We start from the raw sequence: 9,435 nt of genomic DNA on the forward strand, positions 1-9,435 counted from the left end.
AAATCACAGATTAAGAGGAATCTAGTAAAATTCTTTAAGAACAGAAAAATAAGACTTTTTAAGAATAAAAATACTAAAATCGGATGAGGGATACGAGATCCTAGGAATTTTCCGTTGAAAGGACATAATATATTAGCGGAAGGTAAAATTTTCTTGAAAGATTTTTCTGACAGGATTTTTTTTTTTTTTTTTTTTTTTTCAGTAGAAGTATGTTTGGAAGAAACGACTTTTTCATGGCCACGATATTTGTCTTAACCTTCCAATAACCAACTTCTCCTAAACCGGAGGAATACTATGCTGATATATATGTCTCAAATTTCTAACTGATAATTCTCTAGTGTAATTATTTCTAAAGATCCTTCTTTTTCAACTTGCATAAGATATTCCAGATTTAATTTGTTTGCGCATTTGATTTTTCGTGTTCTGCCATCTTTCTTTTTCCCGAAAAAGAAGAAAATATAGAACGGAAGAGGAAGACGATGGGAAAACGAATAGGAAAAATTTTATTATGAGAAGCAAAATTATGAAGAAATTTTCCAATTTTTTCCCTATGAAACAACTAAGGATGAAAATATAAAGGATAGGTAATACAGCCTATCGTTGATACAATAATTGGTAGTTTTAGAGAGAATAGGAGGAAGAAATGGAGGAGCGAAGAAAAATGTTATTTGGAATAGATAAATAAAAAGATAGAAGGAAGGATGCGGAAGAAAGATCTCATCCTTACACATAATGAAGACGAGATATGCAGAATAAGACGCCTTCTATCCAGGGAAGTCTTCGGAGAATAATTCGTGGTAGTTGCGGGAAAACATAAGAAGATTTTTAAAGTAATTTAAAGGGGATTCTTTTGTCATAATAATTTTAAATACTTAAATAACAGAGTAGAAGATTTTTACTTAGTGCTGTGGGTAGTGAGGTGGCGCACACACGCACAGGCACACGCACAAACACACACACACACAAATGGTTACTTACAGCTGCTATAAACCTATTTCAATAGCCACAACGATCGCTTAATTTTCTATACTTAGACTTTTTTTGGCTTTTATTTTGCTATTAGAAATCCAATCATGTTTGATATAAAACAGTATTCTCATAACAAAAAATCTAGTTCAAAGATAAGATGTTGATGATATACTTCATTGCACACTCTCTCTCTCTCTCTCTCTCTCTCTCTCTCTCTCTCTCTCTCTCTCTCTCTCCTCTCTCTCTCTCTCTCTCTCTCTCTCTCTCTCTCTCTCTCTCTCTCTCTCTCTCTCTCTCTCTCGTTAATTCCTTTAATTATCCTGTGTGATCAGATTTCAAAGCTGAAAATTGCCAAGTAGCAGAGATTTACGGTATCATCACTAGGAAAGATTGGATTTAGAAACTTTGGTTTTATCAAAGTTTTTTTTATTCTCTCTCTCTCTCTCTCTCTCTCTCTCTCTCTCTCTCTCTCTCTCTCTCTCTCTCTCTCTCTCTCTCTCTCTCTCTCTTCGCTTTGACCCTTTATCTCTTGAACTCGTAGCAAACAAACTACTTCTCATTTCTTTTCTTCATCATCGTATCATTTTACGCGGAAGGAAGAAGGCAATCCTTAATTTCATTTAATTAATATTCTCGTTCGTTTGATCTAATCTAATATTTACCAGTCTCTGTTGTTCCTTCTTCGTATGTCATTTTATAGCTTTCTTTTCATTTTTACTTTATCTCTTCGAAAAATCTTTAAATGTTAACCGTTATATTCATTCTGTTGTGTATTATTTTCGCTATTTTCTACGATGTTCATTTTTTTGTATCTATAAAAAATAGCCTTTGAAGCTGATAATTGTAGATGCTTTCGTGATTACATGAAGCTAGCATTATGATGTAATTGATGTTAATCAGTGTTATCATCAATAGTGTTTATTCCAGGCATGTAATATAACCTGATTAACAATAATATCACACTCAGGGAATATAACCATCGTCTTGTGGAACACCAAGTCAATGATTTATTCCCTTAAACGCAAAACACAAAAGATTGGAGTCAGATAGACATTTATATAAGATAGGGGTCTTGTCTGTTACCACTGTACCCATAACTTTGTTCTTTGTTTTGGCTGTTAAGTGTTACAGGATGATTCCAATCATATTGAAACATCTGGTCACCCACATTAATTTAACTTAATTTATTCAGTTTTCCATTATGGCATATGAATGTATATAAAGGACGCTGTTTTATTTTATTTTATATATTTTTTTTTCGCTATCAATGAAAACCATATAACTATATTTGTGGGAATGGATTGTTACCAAAACTAGTTTTAGACGTTTATTACAAATATTTTAACATTTTGGGTGGTCAAACACTGTATTTGGATATTGAGAATCCATAAATTTCGCTTCCTCTTTCCAGTAACGCCATATTATTGATTCCTAATGCCAACTCAAAGAATTTTTTAATTATTTTTTTATTTTTTTAACTTGTCAGCATCTTTGTTTGGTCATATGTTAGCTCATACTGCAATTACAGATCATGAAAAATAAACCGTTCTTGATATCAAGGTATTATATGAAACACTGGCTATGGAATCTGTCTATGATCTTTCTATTGTCTGAGAATCCTTAAAATTAGATTATCTTGTTTTTATAACTTAGCAACTTCTTCAAAGTGCGATTTTTTTTTTGTAGACTGTAATTTACTTATAGATTTTTTTGTTCCATTCTCTGCTATTATTAGTCAATGAACAGACTTACGACCTTCAATTAATGACACATTCCATACCCTAAAGTTTATTAAATACTAATACCATTGATTTTCTCTCTACTTTCTTAGGTAAGATTAGCAATTATTAGAAGGAAGTTATAGATTTTTCGATAAATTAATCCCTATATTTGTGAATACTTTTGGATTATCCTAACTATTTCTCGTTCTGTCGAAAAGAAATTTTCCTTCTTAAGATGTTAAGGCTTTCACGTTTTCCATTCTAAATTTTGACGTCAAAGTTAATCAAATTTAGTTTACTAATATTCATGTAACTATAATTATGATATTGATTCAAATTTGGACATGAAATATTGTATTAAAACAACTTACGTTAGCCTACATAGTCCGATGAGACATACTTTCTTGTAATGACGTCTTGCATGTCTTTTTGTTTAAAAGTCTCTTGATGAAAAATACCATGAAAATTAAATATAAAAGGGAACAGACTTGAAAGAAGATAATGAAGATCAGAGATGTTGAAAGAAAAATAAGGATTTTTTTTTTTCAGCCAATGACAACCTAAAGATAAAATGTCGAAAATTGGAATAGGAAATGAATGATCAAAGAAGTCATAGAAGGCTGGGTTGGAGAAAGTAAATTTAAGAAAAGTAAGAAAGGTTCCCTCTCCTTCACAATGAAGCCGAATAAGACGTGTCCTACTTTTTATTTCTTGGAAGAATAATTCGTTGAAAATATAAAAATTAAAAATGACTTTTATTACTGTTTAAATTCTAATATTTTCTTCCTTGCAGTTGAAGAGTTGAAGAGTGATGATGCAGAAAATTCCCTATAGAGTGCTTAATTTGATTATTTCAGATAATTAAGGAAAATCATGACCAACTTTTAATATTTCAGGCAAGATGAAAGTTACTCTATGCTACATATTGGCTATCTCCCTCTTCTTTTGTTCCCTGGCAGAAACCCAATAATCTGGAATAGCTACCTGGTTTCTAATGAACTATTCAGGTCAACTTTGGCTCAGAGGGTTTCAAAAGAATTAGCTTAAAGTGCTGCACTCTACCTCTAATTCGAACCTTGGAATATGGATGGTAAGAGGTTGTGGTGGTCTATTGGAAACGTCTTTGTCTGTCGTTGTGCTTGACGGGAGATCAAGTTCCGCTTCAAGTCGGTAGTTTATTTAGTGTCTGCAACCTCACCATCCTAGCTACCTGCCAAAGGAGCACTGCCCCCACCCTTCTACTACAATTAGCCATACCAATGACGACAACACCGACAATGACAGCAGCAGTGAGTGGAACAGCATCTTAAGAGGCCAGGAAAGGAGCCTTTCCCAGCGAGGGCCTCGACCAATGAGATAGCAGATTACTATAACCATGAATCTCACACACACATGGCACTCTAGCTATCCGATCTCCTGACCCATCTCTCAGCCCACAGTGTGCGTCCTAAGACAGCTGAACGAGGTAAACCACTTTGACACAACTACTACCTTCACCCACAGGCATTCTCATCCAATGAGAATTCGACGCCCGGAATGAAACCCTATCCAGTTTCATATAAATAGAGCCACCAAGTCTTCATTTACTACACAGTCGTTGCTCAGCTGCCGGGCTGATTAGACCTTCCAGACGAAGCTCTCAGTGAGATTATCGCCACCCACTGACGTCTTTAGACTTGGCTAGATCCCTTTTCTGGTTGTTGAGAATTAGGCTTGGAGTTCAGTCCTCTGCTGGGCTGAAAATCTGAGCTGTGCCATAGACTGTCAACTTACAGATAAGCACTTATAGCAAGACCTTCACCTGTTGGTTATGCTATGACAAGCGACATTAACACTGTCTGAAGCAATGTCACCAAACCACAAACCATACAAGCAGTGTCATGCATACTACCAACAAAGATTGACTTACTTCATCTCAGCCATGGCCTTTGCCCAAGAGCTGTACATCGCTGAGCAGTTCTACTTAGAGGCAATTTATCACAAGAGATGGTGCAGATGTGACCACTGAAACCTGCACCATGATCTTCCGTATCAAATTATGACGAGCAGAAATAGGGAGCCACCACTGTACAAAGCAACCCTGCCACTGTACAACGCTCATGTAGAACTTCCACCAACGTTCCATTCTCCAGGCACTTTGGAGGAGCTTTTGAAGATCCTGGATATCCTTGCCACCTTCAAACAGCATAAATATGTTACCCCTCACTTCACCTCTCCTGCTTTTTACCCTATCACTCCCATAGCACCTACCACCATTCTTGTCCCCATTCCTGTTTCTATATCCTCGCCCGCCCCAGTGGTACCCCTGCTGCTAAAAAGGGAAAGACTGTGAAACCATCTGGCAACACTCCAGCCTAGATTCTTTCTGCTCCACTGGCCTCCTGTCCACCTTCTGTCACGTCAGAACCTGAGACAGATAAAGCAGCAATGGACCTGGGCCCTCACATATACAGCGTGTCAATTAATCTGGCAGAGGGACATATGCTGGACTGCAGTTGTATTAAGTGCCTGACACAGTTCCGGCCGAAGCAACTGTCACTTTTCCTCAAGCAGGAGAGTTTGTGTCTACCTCATCAATACTAGATCCGCAGTCCATCTCACCAACACCACAACCAATGTCCACCTCAGCAGATCCAGGACGGCTTCACAAGTTCAAGCTGCCATCCACTGGCAAGGTGCCATTGTATGCAGTGGTTACTTCGATTGCAGCTGCATACCCTACTTTACGGATCACAGCCAAAGCCAACCTCTGTGGGGACCTTATCATCACCCATAAGGACCAGTAAAGCTTCACCCTTCTTCAAAGGGAAACCTTCCTGATATTCCTTCAACCTGAAAAGAAGCTGATTGAAGCAGTGATCTCAGTTATTTACAAATACCCTATCAGGATGCCACTTAAACACATTACTGTCTGCTACATCATCACCTCTGCTTAGCATGAAAAGAGCAGAAAGGATTTAAGGATTTGCCCTTGAACAAAATCACCGCCACCTTCATCGGCCCCATTCCAACAGTCCTAGGCCTCGTGATATGAATCTTCCCCATTAAGATCTTCAATCCCAAACCTATGAGGTGTTTGAATTACCAGCGCTTCAGAGGCCACAAGGATGACAGCTGAAGCCCAATGGTCTGTGGCGTCTGCTGCAGGAGACACCCTACGCTTAAATGCCTTGATGCAAACTTGGAAGGGAAAGAGACCTTCCCCAATTGACCCAATTTTTCCCTCTCTCATCACACCTGGAACTTGAGTTTTCCAAAGTGCTGGAAGTATATTAAAGCAGTGAAGTCCCTCTCACTGACAAACACACTAGCAGCAGTGCTGATACAGTCACCCCTTTCTGTAGCAGCAGCAGTATCATCACAGCCACCCAAGCAGCACAGAGTCCCACGTCGCAACTGTCACTTTTCCTCAAGCAGGAGAGTCCTTGTCTACCTCACCAATACTAGATCCACAGTCCATCTCACCAGCACCACAACCAATGGCCACCTCACCAGATCCAGGACGGCTTCACAAGTTCAAGCTGCCATCCACTGGCAAGGTGCCATTGTATGCAGCGGTTACTTCGATCGCAGCTGCATACCCTACTTTACGGATCAAAGACAGAGCCAACCTCTGTAGGGACCTTATCATCACCCAAAAGGACCAGGAAAGCTTCAGCCTTCTTTAAATGGAAACCTTCCTGATATTCCTTCATCCTAAAAAGAAGCTGATTGAAGCAGTGATCTCAGTTATTTACAAATACCCTATCAGGATGCCACTTCAACCCATCACTGACTGCTACATCATCACCTCTGCTTAGCGTGAAAAGAGCAGAAAGGATATGCCCTTGAACAAAATCACCGCCACCTTCATCGGCCCCATTCCAACAGTCCTAGGTCTCGGGATATGAATCTTCCCCATTGAGATCTTTAAACCAAAACCCATGAGGTGCTTGAATTGCCAGCGCTTCAGAGGCCACAAGGATGACGGCTAAAGCCCAATGGTCTGTAGCGTCTGCTGCAGGAGACACCCTACGCTTAAATGCATTGATGCACACAAGGAAGGGAAAGAGACCTTCCCCAATTGACTCAATTGTTCCCTCTCTCATCAAGCCTGGAACTTGAGTTTTCCAAAGCGCTGGGAGAGAATCAAAGCAGTGAAGTCCCTCTCACCGACAACCACACTAGCAGCAGCGCTGATACAGTCACCCCCTTCTGTAGCAGCAGCAGCATCGTCACAGCAACCTAAGCAGTAGAGAGTCCCACGTCGCAGGTCAGTCTGTACCCTACCACCATAACTGTTCCAGCTATCGTCCCTGACTCAGTTACCCATATTCTACCTACACTTTTCCCTTCCCTTATTCCTTCTCCCCCCCCCCAAAAAAAAAAACCTCCCCCAATCCATCCTTTACCAAGCAACTTGACTCTCTGCCTCTTGAAGAAATTGTTCCCGTCTTCCTCCGTTTTGTATCGAGTGTCTGCACTGTTTTAATCCCTCTTCATGTGCAGACTGTTTTCCAATTCCTCCTTAGTCCTTTGCTCTCACCCCATTCCTTGAGCAAAGATAACTTGTTATAACTTATAACTGCTCCTTTTTTTCCTACTTAAATTCCTTCACTCACTAGGACTTCCTATTATTAAAACTTTCTCTACAATAAAGCTATTCCTTTCGGTTCCAAATAGGGCTTGGTTTTTAGGTCCTGGAAGTTAGGCTCTTTGGGCTAAGCAACTGCACCCCCCATCCAAGTCCTGTGCTTGGTTGTGCTTTGAGCAAGCTGATTGGCCTGATGGACGTAGTAGAATTTGACTTTGTATAAGAAAGTTGACACTGTCAGTCATGCTCTTTGTGCTAAGCGACTGTCTTAGAACACACTGTGTCCCTGGGGGCTATAACTTTTGTCTACAAGCCCCGTCCGAGACGAAAGCTCCAGACGATCTCGAACTACAAAACAACAACTTTATTCATCACTTTAACCTCATGCCTAATGAAGAGCAAAGGTACCTTGCTGCTTGAAATGCGTTGCAAACTCCCCCCACAACTGGAAACGATCAAGAAGGTTAGAACACTTGACATTAGAATGCCCCTGAACTTTGTACATAAACTTAATCTTAAAATGTACTTTACGAAGTTAAAAATTCATTCATATACCGATGAATATATATCATCTCTAAAATTGGGAATATCAAAGTTATTGGCCAATTGCAGTGCTGTTGAGAAGACTAGATCAATTGAAATGGTATCATAAAATTAACACCACTGTCGCAACCATCATCTTCTCGTGAAAAACAACATCAACAACATCAATTATTAACAATTAACAATTAACAATCAATAATAAATAATAGCAACAGCCTTCCTCAACGCTGTTCTTATATTTATAACGATTTGCATTTCTTAAGGTTTCCTTTGGGTACATTGTGATAGTAAAATTCTCAGCAATCAATTCAGATAACAACATTTAATCATAATTTTCTTTACAGAAAATTGCTCTAGGTATCGCTTTATAAAGACAATATTTCCCAGCTGATATGCAGAGATTCTTAATACATAATAATTTTAGCACCAAGAAACATTACTGTCAAGTGAAACACAGGTCATGAACAACTCTACTAGATACCAGGACATATTTGTCTTACTTACTTGGATGTCACCAAGGATTCTTCGATTGTTTTTCTTTCCCATCATCATAAACTTATGATTTTTAGATGCCATCTAATCCCTAACATTAAAAAAATAAGAGCTTAAATTCTCAGCTGTATCCTTAATGTCTTTTACGAAGACGTAAATCTTTTTATCATCATAAAATACCGCTTAGTTTGCTCCGTCGCTGTAATAAATTTGATAGATCACTAGCATAGATACACCTGGTATATCCATCTGGGACTTTCCTCTTTTAAAGTGGTTCATATGATGAATAAGAATTTTCATTTTATTTAAGAATCTCTTTTTGCAGTCAAGTAGTCTTTTTGAATATTTGAAAAGCTCCATCTTCAACACCGGAGGATCGTAAATAAGCACCAAGATCAAGTAAATCAGGCTGCCAGATTTGTCCTCATCCATCATTTCTACCTGTCTCTATGCTAACTGGTTATCCAATAATACTTAGGTTTGTTTTATGAGACCTACTATTTAATGAAGAATTACTAATACTAGCGCTTTGAAAATGAAGGATAAAGTCAAAGTAGGTCTTCATGAGAGTCCTGATAATCGAATACTATTTCAATACCGGTGTAACTAACTTTACTTTCTCAGATTTAGGGAATTCTCATTCGTTGGTAAAAGCATTTATGACTATTATTTATTTTGTTTTTTAATTTATGCCCTCAACACCTGGAAAGTTTTTCTCTGATATTTCTAAAGCAGACACTAGTATCGAATCAGTTTCGTAATGTTTACTTTGGCTCATAGTTATCCTGATGAAATAATCATTTGATAAATTGTTGAATCTCGTTAATCATTTTTGCATATACGGTTCAGCACAAAACTGCCCCGGGATATTCGAAAAAGATCCAATATTTTCTATTTAGTTTTTAAATTTCTTTAGAATGATAGAAAGTGCGAGCAATTACTCCCAATATATATATATATATATATATATATATATATATATATATATATATATATATATATATATATATATATATATATATATATATATGTATATATATATATATATATATATATATATATATATATATATATATATATATATATATATATATATATATATATATATATGTATATATATATATATATATATATATA

The sequence above is a fragment of the Palaemon carinicauda genome, chromosome 6, assembly GCF_036898095.1.
Source record: "Palaemon carinicauda isolate YSFRI2023 chromosome 6, ASM3689809v2, whole genome shotgun sequence".
Lineage (NCBI taxonomy): Eukaryota > Metazoa > Arthropoda > Malacostraca > Decapoda > Palaemonidae > Palaemon > Palaemon carinicauda.